The sequence below is a fragment of the Anser cygnoides genome, chromosome 2 (assembly GCF_040182565.1).
Source record: "Anser cygnoides isolate HZ-2024a breed goose chromosome 2, Taihu_goose_T2T_genome, whole genome shotgun sequence".
Classification (NCBI taxonomy): domain Eukaryota; kingdom Metazoa; phylum Chordata; class Aves; order Anseriformes; family Anatidae; genus Anser; species Anser cygnoides.
In genome coordinates, this window is record NC_089874.1 from 126280586 (window position 1) to 126304000 (window position 23415).

General features: G+C 41.5%; 1 long non-coding RNA gene across 3 annotated transcripts in view; it reads right to left on the reverse strand.

Moving 5' to 3' along the window:
- Window positions 1–3845: 3845 nt before the first annotated feature.
- LOC106039067 (uncharacterized) overlaps window positions 3846–23415 on the reverse strand; it is a 34770-nt gene continuing 15200 nt past the window's right edge. The window contains exons 2-4 of one of the 3 annotated variants that reach the window (XR_010829702.1): window positions 5722–5861; window positions 5223–5315; window positions 3846–4088 (exon numbers count right to left, since the gene is read on the reverse strand). This is a non-coding gene — a long non-coding RNA (uncharacterized lncRNA). The remainder of the gene's footprint in view (window positions 4089–5222; window positions 5316–5721; window positions 5862–23415) is intronic. The other 2 variants (XR_010829704.1, XR_010829703.1) reach the window with 2 other exon arrangements.

The window sequence follows — 23415 nt, forward strand, 5'->3', positions numbered from 1 at the left end:
CTGGAAGTGCGTTATAAGCACACGCTTAATTTCCATGATTTTTTTTTTAGGCCATTAAGTACATATGTAACAGCTTTCTGGGCATTGCAAACAACAGATGGGCCAGTAGAAAAATTCGAGCATGAATTACATCCAGCCCAGGCCAGGACGGGACTAGGGCGGAGGAGAATTATGTATGTATTTTTTTCTTTTTTGTTTTTTTTTTTTTTCTTCGGGGTTCGGTTGCTATTCTGTTTGCAGAGAGAGCGAGCGGGAGCGCTCCAAGGCTCTGACTCTCCGTGTTCACAGCGGACCTTGATTTAATGTCATACAATTAAGGCACGCGGTGAATGCCAAGAGCGGATCCTCCAGGCAGCATTAGAGCTCTCGCCCGAACATAGCATAGCACTACGAATAAAAAGAATAGCGCTAAGTGACACATCAGAAAGGACAGAAAAAAGCAATAAAGGGCTCGACGGTCTCTACTCACCTACGGAAAGCGCCACTGAATAGGACTCGAGGCCGGGACGGCTGAGCCCCGTGGAGAGGAGGGGACCGCTGCCAGGGGATGGCAGCTGTCAGCAGCAGGTAACGGGGACGTGGGGCAGTGCGGGAGCCGTGCGGTGGCAGCGGTGTCTTTCGAGGTGGCGGTGCCTCGACCTCTCGCTTTCCTGGGCTTAAAACCATGTAAAGTCGACGACTGGGAAATAAATACATTTTCTGCTATGATCACCGCGAGGAATTGTTCTTTGCGCATCGCCCAGCCGGTGGCAGGAGCGCTGCGGGCTCGGCGGTGGCTCCTCCTTTCGGGGGGCTCCGCGGCACGATCGTTCGGGGGTCGGGGGGGCGTTTTGTGCACCGGGGAGGGGGTAAAAAAGAAGGGGGGGGTAAGGGGGGCGGAGAAGGGGGGGTGAGGCTGGAAGCAGAGCGCTGCAGGAGGGCAGCGGTGCGGCGGGGAGAGCGGAGCGATGTGCGGCTCGGTGAGCGGAGCGGTGCGGTGCGGCTCACGGGTGCGGAGCGGGGGGAGGCAGCGGGGCAAAGGGGTGGGGGGAGGCCGGAGGAGGCTTAGGGTTGAAAGGGGGAGCGGGGAGCGAGGGGGGGGGGGGGACACGCCAGCAGAGGGGCAGGTGCATGCGAGGCCGGGGCAGCGGAGATGAGGCTGCGGTTGGAGGAGGAGGAGGTGGCGGGGGCCACGTCGGTGCGGTGAGCAGGGGGTGCGGGGCGGGGAGGGGAGAGGCCGGGGCTCCGGAGACAGCGGCGGCGGCCTCCTTTGTTCCGCGGGGCCTCGCCGGCGGAGGAACAAAGGAAAGGAGGGAGGCCGGGGCCGGCGCTGTCCCTGGTGCTGGCCCGGCCGCACGGAGCGGCTCGGCGCCGGGGGGAAGCACGGGGGGAAAATCCCAAACCGGGCTGAGATGCAGGAGGGATGGCGGCAGGCAGGGCAGGGGTGTGGAAGGGGCTGAGAAGAGGCTCGGCCTCCGGCTCTCCCTGTGCGCCGTGCAGAGCCGATGCCCCGACGGGGTGCCCCGGAGCGCAGCGCAGAGCATCCCTCCCGGCAAAGCCCGCCGCCGCCCCCTAAAGCAGGAGGGCTTGGAGGGGGTCCTGCAGGGACTCCGGCCCCGCTCCCGTCCAGGCACCGGCAGCGGCCATCGCCAGGCGGCGCAGGGCACCCCGGCGGGCCTCATTCTGCACTGCCCGCTATCGAACGGCGGCCACAGCTGGCAAGAGCAAGGGGATGCTCTCGGAGAGTAAATAAGGCAAGCCAACTAAACAACAGTGATAAGGACAAGGACAATAATGATAACCGTACTATCCGCCCCTGCCTGGAGTGGGGGTCTTCACCTTCTCTCTTCTTTCGCTCAGCAAAGAGCAGTGATCGCAGTCTTTTGCATGGTGTTGCTTTTGTGCTTTTGTTTTCCCTTTTTTTTTTTTTCCAGAGATTAAAGTGTAGATAGGACTTGTCACCTTCTCTGCAAAGGTATGAAGGGGACAGTCTCTGCCCTTTCCCCGGACTTTTGCCTTTGTCTCGCTTTGTACTTGTCCTTGCATGGTCCAGCTGACAGAGGAGGCCCATCAGATTCTCTGTCCCTTCCCTCCAGTGCAGCGAGTTGGGGTTGAGTCTCTCCCAATGCTCCTGCCATGCCGCATAGCAGTTCTCATTTTTTGCTTTGAGATATACGTATACGTACATACATCTGCATACGCACTCATACACATATCTGTGTGTTTATGCAGGTTTACATTATAATACCTATGCAGGCTTATAATTTCTGCTCATCATTGCTTCTTATTTATATTTCCTCTGCAATACCCACAGCTTCGCAGGATTTCAGGGAGCTGAGCAGGGAGCAGAGGAAAGTCTATCTTCGCCTGCTTGTGTGTGAGCCAGAATGAGCCGCAGCCGAGACTGACCCTTGCACAGGTAGAGAGCGGGGAGGACTTTTTAATACCTCGTGTACTGAGCGACCTGAAGTGCTCAGTTAAACTCTTTGTAGGATTATAAACCTGAGCTGATCATTCCTGCATCAAGGCATTGCACCCACCACAACTCGCTTACCTTTTCTTTCTTGAAAACGGATACTAAAGATCTGTTATAAATATTATATACTGTTCCATAGCAAAAGAAACATAGTAAATATGTACGCAAAAGTGCCACTGTCAGTCTCTCAATGTAGGCTTTAAAAATTTTCTTAAAGCTTGGAAACAGATTGAACTTTCTTTGGAATAGATGGAGCCTTCTTTTGCAAAGCTTCCAAAGACATGGAACCTTGCCGCCTTCTAAATTGTCGCAGCAGCAAATGACGGTGGTGATGGTGATGTAGCACATGAAAAATTGATGTAAGTAAGGTTTGATCTAGCAAAGACCCGGGTGATGGACAGAGCCGTGCATTTCCCCCTCTGGTGTCATGTTGCTGCCATAGGAGTATTGAGGTTCTGGTGGTGGCGTCTGAACGTAACCTGCTTTTAATATTAACCACTTTCCTTCCTACCTCAAAAAAATAAGGAAAACCCTGCTCTCAGCAGCTTATCCTCGGGGCAGCCTGATTCCCAAGGCTAACTCAATCATGGGTTAGTACTGCCTGCGAGCCCCCTCCGCAGGACGAAGCGTTAAGACCCCTCCTCCCCTCTTTCCATCCCCCTTTCCCTTTCTGAACCGACGCCTCCCCGACGCCCCGCGCCCCTCCGCGCCTGCAGCGCCCCCTGCCAGCCCTGCAGGGCGCACGGCGCAGCCTCCGCGCTCTCTCCGCCGCAGAACTCGAGCCGCTTCAAGTCTTTCGCACTGCAGAGCGTGAAAGCTTTTCTTGCCCGTCCATTGGAAATCGAGGTTCTCCCTCTCGTGTAAAGTTCAGTGCTGTGAAATAGCAGCTGTGACACAAAAAGATGAAGGGCAACGGGCCTTCGCGAAGGGCAATGGGCCAAAATATGAAGGGTGACCTGTCTGTTGGGGATGTTGAGGCAGTCTGGGGTATCAGTTTCACTCAGGGACAAATGGTCCTACTACAGCAAGGGGCAAAGTCAAGGTAACACCCAGCTGTGGAGAAAGGGTTTCTTCAGAAGGTTAAAATGAAGCCTTTAAACTTAGAATCAGACTGATTAAATGCCAGCATTTCATTTTATTTCACCTGTCCTCCTATATTCAAGGCCGTGATCACGGAATGCGCAGAGCACAGGTAAGTGAGGCGATAAGCAGAGCGAGCCCTCCAGCAGAATGAGCGCTCTTCCGCTGCCTGCACCCTGCAGAGCCTGCCCCAGGAGCAGGACCTTCCACCGAGCCTCCACCAAGAGACACGGAGAAGCACTGTGTCCAGCACTTCAAGGCCTGGTGCATGACTGCAGCTGCCACAGTGTGGGACAGTGCGTGAGCCAGCGAGCAAGGTATGGCACCAGACTCATTTTCACGCTCTGCGCAAACCTCCTTTCATTTCTTTTGTATGACTTATCTCCGCTGATGCTGATAAATTACCACAATAACTAAAGAGTGAGATAACAGCAGATAGTAATTTGCAGGATAACATGAATTAATTTTCTCTTAATCAGGCACCACTAAATAGCATGGTGGGAATAGAGTACAGTACTTCTTAATAATAAGTATTTGTTTGCCTGAAGTATTCCTAAAAAAAAAAAAAAAAATCTGATTAGTCTAGAGTAGTCCCACAATCAGAAAACAGGAGAAATACCAAATTTGAAATACACTGTTATGGTAAAATTTAACTTAGAGGCAATTTGATTTACTTTTAGCATCAGTAGATAACCAAATTAACTTCATGTACTTTTCATGCTTAGGCTAGCTTATAATTCACTGTATTAAAGTAATTCTGTTTATTAGGTGGTGAAAGTACAGGTTGTGTATTAAACAATTTAACTTAAATGCACACTTAATACTTGTACAAAAGCAGTTAAAATCTAATCTAAGGTTGTTAACTCAGTCACTAACAGGTTTTTGCGTGTGTTCTCTACAAGACAATACAAGATGAAATATGCTGTTCACGGCAATGAACTAGCATACATTTAAACCAGTCTTAATGAATACAGTTGGTAATGAAGTAAAATTAACGCAATAGCTTTTGTTTCCTAGCAATTCTAGCAGACAACTACAGAGTTTTTTGAAAATACCTTTACAGTGCTTGGAACAGAGAATAACCTAATATACTTCCCCACCTTGGAGGATTATAGCACACACTGATATATGTCATTTTATGACACTTGTATAAAAGGGCTCTTCAGGCTTTTCTGAACATAAAACTTCCCCCATACAACATTCAGATCTCACTGACTGGATCTGTTAGAAGTATTTAACCTGTTTTAGGCCATCCAAAGATTTATGTTTTGATTTACTGTTTTACGTCCCAAGCGCGAGACAATCAACTGAGAGAACATTTTTCAGTGAGCATATAGGTCACGGGAAAAACCTTTACACTGTTATTTTTCAAACCTAACTAAAACCTTTTTGCTATTTGTTCTGTCTTTGGACCATATATGTTCAGTCTACTGATATTTGTGGATAAAATGAAAAAAGCAGCTTTTACAGGAAAAGTAAAAGTACATCCTTTATTTTTTATCTTTTTACCACACACACTTTCAGATAATGTGACAGACTGGGTAAAGTCCATTAAAAATCAAGGGCACAACTTCCTTCAAATTAACAAAATTAGGATATCTATGAGTCCTATTAAACAGAATTAAAAAAAAAAAAAAAGATGTGGCTGTCACTAATTAGAGCAATAATTAGTAAGATGCTGACCTACTTTAAAGATTTTTGTAGTTCCTCATCTCTGTTCTGAACAGGACTCTAAAGACTAATCAGAATAAATCATTTGCATGAAAAGAGTGACAGAAACCTAAAAGAAAAAATAACAAACTGAAGTTTTAGCTTCTTTGCATTTCTTTTGCTCTATTACAGTCAGTTACAATGTCAAACTATTTATCTGAGTCAAACTAACAAAAGCAGGTACAGGTTTCAGGTCACAAGTATTTAAGAAATACTTAGAAACCCTGAATTTTTAACCTCACAGGTAAAAAAGAAGTGTTAATGTGTTGAAAAAAAAGTATGTGTTTATTCAGATAGGTCTTCTGCATTTACATGTCCACAAACTCGATTGATTTTTCAGATCAAATACGCTTCAAGTATGCTTGATTTTTTATCAAGACGCACATTTAAGACTAAAAGCAAGGTTTAAACACACAGGATGATGACTGGAAGTACATCGGACGCAATATATGTTTAAAAAGGGATTCCTTCCTTACCTGCAGGAATTCTTGACTCAAGATGGCTCTCGGCACACACTGCAGTCCCTAGCTGTGCTCAGGCCCCACAGTTATGTAGGGGGGGAGAGCACACGTGTGCTTGGAGCCCCCGTGACCAGCAGGACAGCAGACATTTTGAGCTGAAAATTCATACATGTCATACAGGTCATAAAGCCAGTGTTCACATAGTGCAGTCAATTAAATACAACCAAATATTGTACATGTGCAAGAGAGAGCATTAATTTTGCATTAAGAAGGAAACACTCAACAATAGCAGAAATAATCCCAAAACACTTTTCCTTATCTGTGAAAATATTAGGACATTTGGAAGAAAGAACAGAATGACTTTAAGGATAAGGAACAGTAGAAACAGAAAGAAATATCATGTGAAGATGTGGAAGCTCGCACTCTGGAGTTAAAGAGATTATTTCATGTTATAAGTTAGGACTGCAATGGCTGGGGGCAGCGAGAGGAAAAAATTGGCATATGATTTGATTGCATAATATCTGTATGTGATATAAACCTGGGGAAAAAAAAAAAAAAAAAGGCCAATGAGCTGGTACTACAGGAAATTATTTTATGCTGTAACCCTAGGTGCAGGCAAGGCTTCACTGGGAATATTATGTACAGTCATAGTCGGGAAAAGGGCTGCCAAGAGAGCAAAGGGAAGGAAGAACCTCCGGTACTTGAGGTGATTGGGAGAACTTGATGTGTAAGCTCAGCAAAAATGAAGTCAAAGGGGAGATGTGTGATGGCTCTTCACAAGTACCTAAGAAGAAACACCAGGTTGGGCAAAGAACTAATTGTATTACAAGGTGGAAGCACAAACACTATCTTGACAATAAATTACTGTAATCTAAGCATAAAGGGAGGTAAATTCATATACAGTTTTCTCATTAGACTAGTGGAGGTAGGAAATGCTAATTTTAAGTGCGAGTAACTAAATTCTTTTACTTAATTTTATTTGGGTCCTCTTTTTATAACATGCTGAAATATCAAAAAAAAAGTGAAGAAAAATAATTGGACCAGATGTCAGCCTACATCAAACAAAATATTTCACACTTATTTATGAGTTCCATGAACATTCTGAAATAAAAGGCTGTTTTGAAAGAGTGAATGAGAGAAAGAGCAAAAGAGCAAGAGCAAGAGAGCAAGAAAGAGAGGGAGAGGCAAGGAGAAACAGAGAGAAACAGGCAAAGGTAAGGAGAAAAATACTTTTAAATAAAAGAAAATGTTCACAACAAAGTGTTTTACTTTATTCATTCAAAGTACTTTAGAGTTGTCTAATTTACCAAAATTTACACTATTTGTTTTCAATGAATCAGCTTTTTTTTTTACCAAATAAAAATAAAAATCCTAATTTCCCTGCTACTCAAATAACCCTCTGTTCTTCTTTGAAGTTTTCCTTCAGTCACTATGCATAACTTACATAGTAATATAAATATATGAAAAAATACTATAAGCTTATAGGAAGAGAAAATCAGACGATGTTATGGCTTGGTTAACATTGCTAGAAATAAATTCTCGTTTAACATTCTTTAGATCAGGGGATCCAAAAGCTTTTTTCTTTATTTATTTTTTTCTGTTTTTAAATACAGAAATAAGGAAAATGCAAAGACTTTTTTTTTTTTTTTCCCCTTTGGTAGATTTTGTGGGCTGACAGAAGAACATTTGGCAGTTTTTAAGTTCTACTGACTATACACAGCCAAAGAATTCAGCTCTTGTACACTCAGGAATAAATGCACAAATATATTGGGTTTTGCCTGCAAGGTCATTCCCACACAAGCATATATAGAATTAAAAGTATGTATAAGTAAATTTATACCCGATATCTACTATATTAATATTAATCTATTTTCCAATAATCATCAGTTCATACAGGCATGTTATATCATAACTAAGCTTCAACAATAAATAACCTAACCTTCATGTTAAAATGTTTCATTTTCCCTCAATTTTTGAGACAAAGCGAGCATTCGAAAAAAGTCATCTAAGGATGTAAAAGTTTCAGGAAATCATAAACAAAGGAAGACAAATGGTTAGAACTGAATACACTTCACTGTTTTTACCATCTTAGTCTACAGTCATGGCTGCGTGTCCAGATGCAAGACAGGAGCCTGCAACATGGAGACTATTCTACAGCTCATGAGCAGCTGTGAAGGAGCAAAGTTGAAAGACTACCCAAGCTAATCTGGATGGAAACAGCAAAGGTGCCTGGAATATTATAGGAATACAGGAACTGATTATTTATTCAGAAGAGTGCAACTGGTTCTGAGTAGAAATAAGGACTGAGATACAGTACAAAGTTAAATGAAGATAAATAAATCTCCAGCTCCTGAAGTTTATACTGTAATACAGAAAACCACAGCAAGGAGACAAAGAGCAACAGAACTGTGAAAATTGCATTACTACTTTTTAATTTACAATGCATTTTCTTCATTTGTGTATACTCATCTTTTAATGTTGAGCTTAAGACATTTGTGCAAGCAAGTTTATTTCCAACAATCATTAACTTTTTGTGGGCAAACTCATGTCCACATGTGCAAGTTTCAACATGCACACATTTTTGATGAATTTATTCAAGCACTCGTCCACTCAAAAAGTAAGAACAACTTTGTCTAACAAGCAAGATCCACAAACAGGTTTTGAGTGAATAAGGAATGCCTTCAAAAAGCTGCTTTCTGCTGAAAACTGAAACATCTACTGAGCATGTTACAAGAAGCTGTGTCTGTTCATACATAGGTTGGATTCTGGACCACTACATATTTTTCCTTGATCCACATGAAGAAAGATGAAGTGCAAAGGAGATGGAGAGCGGGGATAAACTTTGAGTGCGGGGCCATGATTATAACACAAAGCCTGCCCTTAAGGAGGGGATATGAAAGGCTTCTAAGGGACAGGAAGACAAATCTTTCTTTCTTCCTATGCACATCAGAGAAATGAGCAAAACCGTAAGACCTGGAATTTAGAAAGACCGGTAAAGAAGGAGAACAGTAGCTGAATCCAGACAGGAAAATACAGAAACAGCTCCTGTGAAGCAATTGCAAACATCAGAGATAAATAAGAACAAATGAAATGGATGACCTTTTAGTTAAAATTCTTCTGAAATAATTCCTGTAGAATGAGCAGGAGAAAGCCGGCTTTGAATTTGCTAGACTTATACAGAAACATTAAAGTATTGTGTTACACATATGCACATTAATTAATACAACACAAATCAATGTAATGCACAACAATATTGCATATGATCCCTTATATGAAATCGGGTGTTTCCCTGTTGTATTTCAGAGTTTACGTCCCTGTATTTTTCTTAATTTTAGAAACTGTCTTACTAGCAGACACCACTCTTCTGGCTAAGAACAACAAGGTGGGATTTAAACCACCAAAATTGCTCAGTTAAGGAGTCAAGTTGTGTTAAATGAACCCTCTGCCCGGGATGAGACAGAGATGAGCTGAAATGCTTGAGTTGCATGCAGCATTGCTGTGCCTTTTGACTGCTAGGAGAGCTGGCACATTTAGAAAGCGATTGCAATGGCAGGGAGGGGTTAGTAGACATCATACTAATGGTTAATGTCTTCTGAAGGTTCTACGAAGAACAACAACAACAACAACAACAAACCAACACAGGTATCTGGAGAGATGGTTTAGCAGCTACTACTGAATTTCCTATTTTTTCCATTTGCTCAACAATGAGAAAAAGTCTAATAAAATGGATATTCTTACAGGGCCAAAAAAGTCTGAGCTCTCCCAAGCAAGCTGCTTCATAAAAAAAACATGAAAAATACAGAGCAAAATCTTAGGATGACTAAGGAAAAGTCACTTGACATTCTTTATTTAAAAATATATATTGTGGCTTGACTGTGAAGTTTTTAAAAGGTATTTGGAAAAGTTCATCATTTATGAGAAAAAATCTGCCTTTGTAAAGAGATCAGAGGTTTACAGACAGGATCTTAATTTATTATCTCAACATAGCTTCTCAGGGGTGCCCAACTGCTGAAACAAGAAAAAGTAATTTTATGAAGTTTATTTATCCTTTTTTCTTCCTCTGAGTATGATGCAGCAGGACTGCCTTGCCTTTCTGTAAGTACAACCAAGTTGGCAGCCTCAGACAAAGCTATTGCTAGACAACTGACATCTAAATTCATCAATATTTATAATCTTCCATCAAATGGCTGCTTCTCACCATGGAGAACCTCAGAGCTAACACCTTGCTGATGGTAAGGTCTCATTTCAGTACTGGTACCAGTCCAGGTTACCGACCTAAAGCACTTGAGATCTGCTGACCCTGGCAGGACTGGATACGTGTGTGTGTGTGTGTGTGTGTGTGTGTGTGTCACACAGCCATTCAACTGTGTCCCCAGTGCCCCAGTTTGGGAAGCACAAGTACAGCTTATGAAAGTTTCTCAGTTCCCAACATAAGAAAGTTGTGACCTCTGCAGCACTGGTTATTACAGAAGCTCTGTTGCTGGAAGTAATAAGAAGAAAGTGGAGCAGGTATTTACACAGATCAATCATGGGCAGGGCAGGTGAGCAACATTACAAATGTTACTTTTTCAGGGTATAATTCATGTGACTCTATCTGTAAATCTCTGCTACTTGTGTGATGCAACTGTTTATAGCAAAGTAGGGATGGTAGAGACTGTTTAATCCAACTGTCTAATGTATGGGCAATTATCCAAAACCACATATTTTCTAAATTCTACATGGGCAGAGATGGAGCTTAAGAGCTCTGTAGGGATCAGAGCTGCTAACGAACTTCTAAGAAGTGCTCTGGGGATTGGGATGTGCACAACAACAAAATCTCGATATTCAGTGTGAAGAACACTCCCGATTTAGCTACAGTCTATGTAAATTAAATTTGTACTTAATGCTTGTCACTATGCATTCCACTTTAGACTTTTTCATGGAACAGCAGTGGGAGAAATTGGGTAGCCTGTGATTTTTCCCTCTTTTGTTATTAGTATGGCTGGTACGGAGACCTGGGAAACTTGGTCAAGCACACTGTTGGAAGTACTACTATGCAACCAAATTCTCCTACCAGCTCCTCCCTTTTCAGGTTACACCATCAGGTTACAGCTAGCTACCTGCTTATTTATTCCCATGTGTCATATTTAGACATCAAATGCATCTGTATTTAGTTATAGCTATAAACACACATACATTTCTAATATTTCTACAAAAACGAAGCGTTCTAGAGAAGTTAAAATACTGGATTTACAAAAGAAGAAGAGGAAAACGTTTTCCAAAATATTTTATCCTATGTTTTCTTCTATCACTCATTTGACAAAACTAGGCATATTTAACTTACTAAAGTCCAAAGACATCCCTGGTGTTTACTTTTAGTTCTAATCCAGTTCCTTTGTTACTGAACCAGTTCAGAAAAACATCTCTGTTCAGGAAAGCACTGAAACATACACTTAAGCATATTCTTAAAGGTAAGTGACTTCTTGAATCAGCCTTATAATTTAAAATAGTATTAATAAACACTCCTTAATAAACAATTACATCTGATAAGTGTTTACAATGTAGTGATGTTTTCATATTCTTTCGCATTTCTCAGTTTTTACCACTAAGACAACAAATAGGAAGATATGGAAAGACGGCTCCAGGTTTTTGATAGTGGAGGCTAAGATGTCTTTGTAAAGCCTCATTTTCAGAAGTGCACCACTTCAGTGAATCAGGTTCACAATGAAAAAGTCATCATCTGAGCACCCAGCAACAGTAATTATTTGGAAATTTTGACCGACTCTTTTAGGCAAACCATTATATCCATAGCAACATACAACTCAGCTTCCAGTTTGTCACAACAATGATTGAATTGCGAATAGTGGTTGGAAATGATCACAACTGCTATGTACATATGAGCATTCATGTGTGTGTGTGTGTAAATGAGATACAAACCAGCATTTGCCCACACAGACTCCCAGAGAAGGAGTGTCCTCCCTTCCCACAGACTCAGTCAGACAAGGCTATCTGAGTGTAAACAGGGATGTTCCTAAAACACTCTCCACCACTTCTCCTCCTTTTCTGCAAAAATCCTCTGTGCTAAATTCAAGAATGAGTCAAATTCTGTGATAAAGGGCTTCAGCAGTGGTAAAGCGGAGGGGCTGTGGAAATGGTCTGGTCTGCAGCCAGCACAGCACTGGAGAAAAACTATCACCACCAGCCTCACCACCTGGCCTCCACCCAACATATTGCTTTCTTCCTGACAGTGACAGGGTGAGGACATTTCTGTTCTCTTCATCAGTGTTGCCAGCCATGTACCACTACTCTCCCATTTCTCTCTCAGTTGTAGGGCTATAGTGGGAATATCCTCACAGGACTGTTGTGAACCATTCTACCCATATAGTTCAGCAAATAGTACCACAACAAGTTGTACTTGCACAGCTGGAGGAAAAGCACAAAGAAGGAATAAGCAACAGGGAACAGTGAGAGGGATGGGGAAGAAACTAACAATGTCACTGAGAAAAGCCGCATAGGATTTTACAGTAAAGCGTGATAACTGGTAACTATTTACAATAGCCCGGGAACAATCTATAAGCTCTGAATTGTTCCTAAGTGGCATAATTTAACAAATGCCCTAAAGAACAGGCTTAGTTCAGAAGTGTTCAGAAGAAAAGAAAGGTCTAAATGCATTTGACATGTAAATCTAATCAGCTCTGCTTGCTGCACAAAAGGGGTTTATCCTCTCTCTCTAAGTTTTTAGTTTTATAACGATAGTGGCAATCTTAGGTACATCCCTATTAAACTTAACTTTCCCTTTGGTATACGTAGAGCAGAGCAGAGCAGAGCAGAGCAGAGCAGAGCAGAGCGGAATAGAATAGAATAGAATAGAATAGAATAGAATAGAATAGAATAGAATAGAATAGAATAGAATAGAATAGAATAGAATAGAATAGAATAGAATAGAATAGAATAGAATAGAATAGAATAGAATAGAATAGAATAGAATAGAATAGAATAGAATAGAATAGAATAGAACGGAATATGGAATGGAACGGAACGGAATATGGAATGGAATATGGAATGGAATATGGAACGGAATGGAACGGAATGGAATGGAATGGAATAGAATAGAATGAATAGAATAGAATAGAATAGAATAGAATAGAATAGAATAGAATAGAATAGAATAGCATAGCATAGCATAGCATAGCATAGCATAGCATAGCATAGCATAGCATAGCATAGCATAGAATAGAATAAATTCAGTTGGAAGGGACGTACAAAGATCGAGTCCATCTGCCTGAGCACTTCAGGGCTAACCAAAAGTTAAAGCATATTATCGAGAGCAATATCTAAAAATGCCTCTTGAACACTGACAAGCCTGGGGCATCAAACACCTCTCTAGGAAGCCTGTTCCGGTGTCTGACCACCCTCACAGTTAAGAAATTGTCCCTAATGTCTGCTGTGAACCTGCCCTGGCACACCTTTGTGCTGTTCCCTTGTGTCCCATCACTGCCTACCAGGGAGCAGAGGCCGGCACCTCCCTGCCCACCTCCCCACCTCAGGAAGGAGCAGAGAGCAGAGAGGTCGCCTCTTGCCTCCTCTTCTCCAGACCTGACAGCCCAAGTGTCCTCAGCCCCTCCTCACAGGACATGCCTTCCAGCCCTTTCACCAGCCTTTTGCCCTCCTGTGGAGGCTGTCAAGTATGTTGATATCCTTTTTATATTGTGGAGACCAGAACCATACACAATATTCAAGGTGAGGCCATACCAATGTTAGATATGGCAGGAGAATCACCTCTTTTGACTGGCTGGCTATGCTGTCTTTAATGCACTCTAATATGCAGTTTTCTCTTTATTTGCTTAATAAAGTCCCAGGCCAGAAAAAGAGTTTTACAAGAGGCATGCTAAGATTTCAAAATTCATGCTTTCAAAATTCATATCAAAGGAAAAATAGCACTTATGTTATTGTTGAGGGGAGGGATGACAACAGAACACGATACACACATACACACAAGAGAACAAAATACATCCCTTTCCTCCCCATACTCATTCTTTCTAAGCTCCCCTTCCAAAGCAGATCAGCCCAGAGGACCGACCATACGCACCAGAGACACCCGTGTTTCTGTTCTGCCTCTGCAGAATTTCCACCTCTCTCCTGCCAAGTCTTGACACTAAATTTTTCTCAGAAGTAACATAGCCTCTCCCCTCTCAGCAGTAACGAAATGTGCCACTATATGCCACGGTTAGTCTGATGTTGCAGCTATTTGTGTAGCCTCTCCTACTATGAGGACAGCATTTGGCAAGTCCCTGCCTCTTGAGAAACTCCATTTAATTTGTGGCACTGCTACAAAAGTAGACCATGAAAGCGGCACTTCTACTAAAACACCAATAAAAATCCAAGCTAAAGATTCTATATATGATGTCAATCCAATATTCCTCCTACATGCATGAAATCAAAAACTGCCATAAGGACTGCTGTACATTACAGTTCCCTTAAATGGGCTGTTACAATAAATAACCGAATTAGTTCTTAGAACCACTTTATGCAGCTCCAGTCAGAAAAACGCAGAAGAAGTAAGTTACATCAGGTATATTTTGAAGCCTGTTATCAAAACTATCAATCACGTAGAGTTTAACAAGAATCCTGGAACATTATAATTTAAGCAAATACAGATATTGTTACAAGGAATGAAGATTGTTTTAAAATTGTCTTTGCTATGCAACAGAAAGTTTGCATTCATGTACTTGTGCGCATCTCTACTGACCTCAGTCAAATCTGCAGGAAGATGTACACAAGATAAAAGCTGTCTGGAACAATCTCTTTTTATTTTTTTTTTTGGTCTCAGGCAGACAGGAAAAAATATATATATATTCCTCAGCTATCTTAATGAGAGAAGCCTCTGAGCTGGATTTAAGATCCCCAGTCAGAATCAGAGATGTTATTCACCTTTACTGTGGTAAAGCCTCACTCAGATGGAGGCATAGAGCCAGAGCTTTAGCTATCCCTCATATCAACAATGTCTAGATAATCCCATCTGAAAACACTAAAATCTGTCTATCAACTATAGTGAAAACATACAAGTTTATAGGCGCTGAAGATTTACAGTACTTATACCCAGGGCCTACTTGCATACTTTGGAGCATAGTCTTTTTGAGGAGAAAAAGCCAGACTGACTTATACAATGGTGCTGAGATCAGCTTCATGTACAATCCAATAAAAATTGAGCAGTAATTACATCACACTTGTTTTCCCTGTATTGACCCTTTGCTTCTGTGTGTGGGAATGCATACCTAAGTTTTGTTTGTGATTGGCTTATAGAGGACGTATAGGCGGTGATGCTTTATAGGGCACCAGCTCCCCACCAGCTACTGATGAGAAACACCACTTTCTAGCAGCCTCCCTGAGAGTCCTGCAATTTACCATGGCATATGTAAATAGGATAACAATGTCAAATGTTTCCTGTGAGAAAGAGGAAAATGGCTCATGAAATGACCTGAGCACACACTGTAGTTTTTCTTCTTATTCTCAGTCATGGAAAGCTCTCAAGACCAGGGTTCCTCTCTAGTAGGTACTGTGTGTGTGGGCTATACACACACACGATAGCCTCCTGACTACTAAACTTTGATGAAGAAACAGATACATACAAAAGCTGTGACAAACTGAAGGAAATTATGGTATGTAGCAATCACAACCTGGCACATTTGTAATCCTTGTGAGTTTTTTTGGAAACATCATGGATGATATGTGTCCTGTCACTTGAGCATCTGAGTAACAGCTCTTCTATATCAGTGATATTTCAGTGCAGGAGAATGAGTGGAGCACCTAAAGCAGGCTTTTACCATTAATCAAATTCTCTTTCCTTCTCGATTAAACCAATCCACCCCTAATCCTCCTCCCCCTACTTGTCCGGCTTCTACCTGTTGACTTCTGGTTCACAGACATGCTTGGGCATCTAATAGCATGTGTGTGAAGTTTCAGGGTGTAATATTGCTAGTTGTTATGTTTAAGACTAAAAGTGAAGCATAAACACTATTTAAAGAAGAAGATGATGATGACAACAACAGGATTCATTTCAACACACTTACTAGTTTCTGTAGTAGTGGGGATTAAAGTCTCAGCTGAAGGAAACCAATGACAGGTGGGCAGGAACTGAATTTGTAACTCCTTTCCTTACACTCCAGAGTTGTTACACCACTTAATTTAGCTTGACAAATCCTACATTTGTTAGCCTTAATGTGAGAAACAAAGTTGTGTTTTTGCAGTAGACTGTGTTTTTGGAGTGGAAAATTCCACCAACCTTGCATATTCAAAAGTGATTGTGCAGACATGACAGTGGCATAGCAGTGGGGAGTATGTTAAGCAGATAAGGGGAAGGTCCCACTGTCCCAAAAATAAGGAGGACAGCTAAGAAAAACAGGATGAGCAGTGTGAAATCAGTAAAAATGAAAAATCACAGGCCCTCTAGTCATGAGAGAAGAAGGAAAAAAAAAAGGGAAAGGAGAAATTAATGGTTGGTCAAATAGAATTGTACATACATGGTATAGTAATAAATGTCGAGTAGTTTGTGAACCTGCAGTACTCAGCCAATGAGGAAACGGGGGAGGAATCAAGCATCAGGTAATAGGTAATATGAGGTTATGATACACTGTTGCTGGTCGCTCCTGCCTGCAGGACACCCACCATTGCAATTGCAAATAAAATAGCTTCACAGAAGACGCTGTATGAGAAAATTATTGAGGTATTCCTTACATTAATGACACCTCGCATGGCTCATCCTTTCTCAGAGATAAAAGAGGTAAAGGAGTTGGAGTCAGCAGTAGAGTGAAGAGCTGGGAAGACTCTAATGGGCCAATGCTCTAGGACTAACCATCACATCACAGCACACCAAGTGCTATGGACAAGAGCTTCTAAGACACTTTATAAAGAACCTGATGCTGAGGGAAGAGTAAAACAAAAACAATTACAAATGGCACTTGTAAAATTAGGACAAGGTAAAAAAATGCTTAGTGTCATAACTTCCAAGATTATTGTGAAACCCAGACATTTTCCTGATGCATGAAGGGAACATCTTCTATTCAGTTGTATAATTTACTGTTATTTGCATGAAAGGACAGAGAGATTCAATTTACTTAGTCTTGGTTCCCTACAAGGAGCAATTCATCCATCTACCTGGGGACAAACCTTCTCCCAGAGGTGCCTGTGTCTCTCTTCCTGCTCTGGAGGAGCTCTAACTCAGGCTGAATGTTTCTAGGCAGCTATAGTCTGGCAAAGTTGATCTCTGGTTTCCCTTTAACCTCATTCCCAGGGTCCCTTCCAGGTCTAAAAACTATAAGATTCAGGGTCATTACACTGGGCACAAACACATAGGAAGAATCACTCTTGACCCTAGGGCCAGAGGCTTAGTAGATCTTTTAGCACAATTTCTAAGCTGACAGTGCCGTCTTTGCTCATTTTAATGCTTCTGTGGTGACATGGTTTCTGCATCTAGTGATATGACAATTTTCCTAGTCTTGCATTCACAGCACTTCCTTTAGAGGAATTGCGTCTTTTTCTGTTTGAAACAAATATAATAGTATTTGATCTATATGTTTCAGATGATTAAAACACATTCACTTGTGAAACTTCTTATTTCCTGCAACAGGGAGTGAATTTTTCAGATTATGCACATAGCTAAAAACACATAAATTTTGTCAGTCATATCTATAAGCAGCATGGAAAGCTAGCAGAAGCTATTACGTTTCAGTTACACAAGTGTGATAAATTACTCAGTCAACTGACATCTGGCATGAACTATAAATTGTTCTAAAAATTATTTTGGAAAGATTATTATATTATTATTAATGTACTCCGTATGTCAAAGCATATCACACACACAGCTACCCTGAAATTAATTAGCATTTTCAGGGATCACACTGAAAAGCCCCTCTCCCTCCCCCCCCAAAGCTAGCAGAAATAATCTCAAATATACCAGCAGGCTAAGCAGTGCTGGCACAACTTGCCTTCAATGTATTTCCTTCAATCCATCTTTGAAAATAAAAGAAACTTTTTTTTTTCAATTTATATCAAAAAAAATTATAAAAACAAAATATTTGGAAAAAAAATCACAAGATTTATACTAATTTTCTAGAAATTCAAAGTCACCCCTAAAAGAAATTGTGATTTCTGAGTTAACTTCAGTCTTTCGAAATACCTGCTAGGAAAACTCTTTCACTAACATCTCAATAAAAATATTCTGTAATCACTCAGAGCTTAACAAGCAGGGTTAAATTCAACAACCTTTTATGAACATGATTAACTTTCAGCACACAAGTAGTCCTGCTGAAATCCTGCTGAAACATTATATTTTCAAAGTGCTTATTATAATTTTTCCTTAAAATCAGAATGGTATTTTACCCAAAGTCTCTCAACTGAAAGATCAATAACTACAGTAAAAAATCAGACATTCAAAGAAATTAGAGTATGTTAGAATCACAGGTGTCTAAGAAGCTTCATTTTATCCTCCTTGTGGCATGGGAGCACAACCATGGAAAGATAACATAAAATACATTTCCCACCCATGACTGCAGCAGACAACCCAGAAAGCAGGAATGAAAGTAATGCATGACACCCAAATTTGGTAGTTCCTACTTCCAGGATTTTAGACTTTCCAAATTACCTCAAATTTGTTTAGCAGTGATTCTAGAATATGTTCTACAAAGGCGGTGCTGGATGCCCACTCACCAAGTTGTTGGATGCTTCATAGCATTTACCACCCATTTCTATGTGACACTGAATACAGTTTCTCTTGAATATAGCAAGCATATGCCTTTAAATAAATATAGGCTTATTAACTCTCTTTTACCCAGCAACTACAAATTTAATTTCTACAGATATCATATTTGAGGGTTTACCAAAAAATCAGTTAGTAAGTGACGTCACCTTGCAGAATGAAAGCATCACAGTCATCAAGATCTCCATATTCTGAAATTGCTTTCCAGAATTAGGGGTATGTAAACTAATCTCTTAATGGCTCCCCACAGTCTTTGCTTTGAATTTAAAAGAGGAATGATGAAGAGCCTAAGACTGCAGTGAAAAAAATAAATAAATAAATAAAAATCCTTCAGAACTGGCATAACTCAGCAAATGCATGCAGAAACACCTGCCTGGATCTGTAGAAAGCCTGAGACCATGCTGTAAGAGTGAAATAAAAAAGGAAAAAAAAATGTATTTTGTGACCATTTTCTCTGAACAGTCAGTACAAAACACAAATGGCACGGCCAACACGATGCTCACACTGCCTGTGTATGGGTATGGAATCTGGAAGCCTTTCACCACTACCGGGTTTATCCACATCACCTGGTTGGGGCAAATGCAGGTACCTAAGCTGGAGACACTTGGTTTTCCCCATGGGTTTTCTTCCTGTCTTTCTCAGCTGACAGCAGAGGGAATTCAGGCTATGTCTAACAGCACTTATCACAGCCTGACAGGAGTGGGTCCGCACAGTAAGGCAGCTGGAGCCAAGAGCTCAGCATCCGTGCTGGAAGTTTGGGTGGAAGGGGTACTTCGGTCTAGACTCTAATCTTCTCCTGAGGTCTGAATGCCTTAGCAGTTGCAGATAATGTGTATGTCGTGTGTGAGTGTATCTTCTGTGTCTCCTCCATAAGGATTTGTTAGTCTCACCCGAAAGAAATCCAATTCATGCCCTCTGAGACCACCCTGTGGTGCGAACTGAAGCAGGTAGAGGTCAGAGCAGCACTCCTGATCCAAACTAAAATGCTGGAGCAGAGGCCCCTGCCCTACAGCCTGTCAGACAGCCAAAAGCAAGCAAGGAAATATTTTAACAGCATGCACACACTCTTTCGGTTTCAACTTTAATCCTTCGCATGCTGCCTAAGTAAGCTGCCTAATGCAGCCCAACGCAGGTGCTGTGAACATCCTCACCGTGGTCAGGGGTGTGCAGGGGACACAAGACTGATTCCATCCTGCTGGAAGCTGTTGAGTTCTGGAGGTCACCCTGCCCTGGAGTCCACCACACAGGTCCCCAGGAGTAGCACCCTGCCGGGTGGGGAGGAAACGCGGGGGATGCCCGGCGCCGGCCCGCGCCGCTCCCAGCCCGGTCGCTTGGTGCCATCTAGTGACCACCGAGAGGGACCGAGCGGCTCGGATCGGCTCGGCATGTCGCTCACTACTCGCCTCGACACGGCTCGGCTCGGCTCAATGTCGAGCTTTACCCCCCCTGAAAACACAGGCACAAGCGTTGCCTACAGACTACGTGGCAGGGGAGGAAGGCAAAACAGCCCAGTAGCGTGTTCAGCTACTAGATAATTACCAGCCCCAAAATCACCCCAGAGCCTGAGCTAACCAGACACAGAATAATTAGAAATTGACAAATTAACATGGCCCAGGACCGAAGCATGGGATGCTTCAGATGGCAGTGTCAGAGCAGGGAAGGGTAAATAGTTTATTTGCAAGGGAATAAGGACATGTTTATATAGGGCTGGCTATGCCAGCTAGTTTCTAGTGGAGACAAATCATCCAGTACAAGTTTTTTTTTCTTACTGGAGTTCATGAATACTTCTGTAGTATGCTGAGTGATACTGAAGCCAAAGTACAGTCAGCAGTCAGCCAAAATATTCAGAACCTATAAGTAAGTCTCCTGGTATTAGCTCAGAAGTAATGAGATATTAAATGGGGGGGGGGGGGGGGGGTGTATCAAAATACCAACTGTCTGGCTTTTTATCCATGTAGGATTTACACTTTCAAGTCACAATTCAAATGTTTCTTCACTTTTCAAAGATGTGTTAGACACTTAGTGACAGAATGTCATGAGCTATGGGTTTTTAAAGGGGGGGTGGGATGGGAGACACACCTTTACAATCAAAGTCAGAAGAGTTTTTAATACTGAGTTTTCTTTTAGTTAAAAGATCAGAACTAAGGCAATTGAGTTCGTGTGCCCTTTCCTAGGAGTTTAAAATGATCAGTCCCTGACCCCCATACTCAGGAAAGCCTTTCAACTTGTTCTGGCATAAGCATTAAAACAGTCATGTTTTCAATGAAGTTTTTAGTTTTTTCTATTTCTCTGACTGCCTGCAGGCAGTATTCATCCAGCAGCATGCAAATACATTAAGAGAAGAAGGCAAAATTAAAAGAGTCATAGAGAACTGAGAACTCAGCAGCTGTTTCCCCTTGAATTATCTACTTAGGAGTCCTTTCTCTGCATGCTTGACACTGGAACAAAAGAGGCTGCCGTCCCTCCTCCCAGCCATGGCTGACAACCTATGACAGACTATCTGGCAAGCTGCAGATCCATTACGGGCTTACTGGGAAGGCTCAGGAGACATCTATGATGCCACTTTCAGGCAGGGCCCTACACCTGCTAAAAGGATGGATAATTCCCAGTCGGGATCCTTGGTGAAATGCCCTCCTGGGGCTTCTGTATGTTTTATTTAGTATTTTCATGTCAAGTTGCTCAAATGACTGTACAAGGACATGAAGCATGTCTCTATCTCTTGAGGGACACATCTCCTGATATTACCATTCAAAGCCCATCAAGCTGTCCTGTCTTTCAAACATAGCTCATCTCTCAGCTGGTGATGAAGGGTAACCTCTTTTGGCACTTTCTTCATCTGATCCGGACAACCCTGGAACACGCATGAGTTAACTTCCTGCAGCTCTGCATCCTGATTGACACTTTGATGCATCAACTGGATCCTCCCCTCAAGATATGAAGACCTTGTCATGTGTTGACAGACCCAATCATTCTACAGAGTACCCTGAGTTTTACTCTGAAAGAACTGCTTTTCCTTGGCCAGCACAATTAACATGAGCAATGGCTTTTCTGGCTAAAACTCTGACTAATATTCAAAGTTATTCTCACCTGAGAAGTCAGGCGAGTGCAACAAAATAGTTATGCAAAACAACTGCAAAGTAATATTAGTCTGTTAGTCCTCCGAGTTTCTTTTTTTTTTTTTTTTCTGTTATTACTATTTTAAAGGTCTTCAAGCTTGCCACCAAGGATTCAGAAGGATAAGTCAAGTATCTAGACCTAAGTTTCCAGAAGTATTTCTGTTTCTGATTTGCTTGATTTTTAGATATTCCTGTACTGTTACCTGATAAGGCCTTGACCACCACTGGACCCCATAGAAAGAAGACTTGGGTCAAAAACAGTAACCATCACAGATGGCTAAGATATCTGTGCCTGCAATTACCTCAGCACTAAACTATGCTGAGAAGAATTGCAAAAAGCATTTAAACACCCTAAAATATGCCATTCCAACAAATAAACCCACTTAAAACCTACTCTGCCCAACTCAAGATCAGCCAATAGATTTTAAATAAAAAGTAAAAAATATTAATCTTCCTGTTTTCTAACAACAAACCAGGAGGGCTGAAGTTTCCTCCAACCTGTGCCCTGTACCACTCTCCTCAAAAAGTTCACCCCAGAGATATCTCACCTTCTTTTTACCTTTTTACCTTCCTTCCTTCCTTCCTTCCTTCCTTCCTTCCTTCCTTCCTTCCTTCCTTCCTTCCTTCCTTCCTTCCTTCTTCTTCTTTTTCTTTCTTTCTTTCTTTCTTTCTTTCTTTCTTTCTTTCTTTCTTTCTTTCTTTCTTTCTTTCTTTCTTTCTTTCTTTCTTTCTTTCTTTCTTTCTTTCCTTCCTTTCTTTCTTTCCTTTCTTTCCTTTCTTTCTTTCTTTCTTTCTTTCTTTCTTTTTCTCTTTCTTTTTCTTTCTTTCTCTTTCTTTCTCTTTCTTTCTCTCTCTCTCTCTCTCTTTCTCTCTTTCTCTCTTCTTCATATTTAGATGAAATGTCAGTCCCCTATTTTAAGCCAAAGTTTATGCAAGATGAACATTTCAGTTAACCACACAACATTTGAAAAGGCAGACTCTAGGAGGATTCCAGGTTCTTGTCCTAGATGCCCCCCCACACACTTATTTAATCAAGTCTGTAAAAAGAAAGTTCACAATGTGATAACTATGTTCATTTTGGTCACACCCCACCCAACCATATGCTGTTGTTTTTTAGCACACATGGAATTTTTGCACGCTAGCAATATGTTGGAGCTTTTTGGGTTTTAAGTGCTGAAATTAAATTACTTCTGGTGTGAAAACTGAAACCACCTCCAGCAACATGCAAGAATTTCTGAAGTTGTTGCAGATTCCACAATATTTTGAGTGTGGAACCGAGGAGCTGTACCTCTTCTCTACTGTTTTCTTAAATTGGTTTACAATGCAGAGATACTTCAGCTAACTTGCTTAGGGCACATGTATACAGCACATTTTAGTGTGGCATGAGCATGGTGTGGCTTTGGAAATAATTAGTCCTGTTGAAGGAAAGAAAAGACAAAGCAGTAACATAGCAACATTTCGCTCAAGATTGCTTGATTAAAACATACAAGCAGTAAACATGGACAGCTACAAGTTGTTTATTCAGTTATCTTGAATTCCGTGTTTCTTTTGCATGAAAAAGGTAACGCATAATGAAAGCATCAACAGAAAATTCTTTTTTTTTTTTTTAAGTGAATTAGTTATAGGTTAAACACATTCTTATATAGTTCAAAGTAGGAAGCAGTACTAATAGTGCAGTTCCCTCCTTCAGATGCAAAGTTTTTGGTATCCAAAGCCATTAAAGTCATTGCATATTGCAAAGTGCCTGTCATGGTTAGCTTAGAGGTATTAATTTCTCTTTACTGAGAACTGCTGGAAACATGGAACTTATAAAATCAGATATAAGAAATATTTTTAATATATATTTTGCACACATTGATA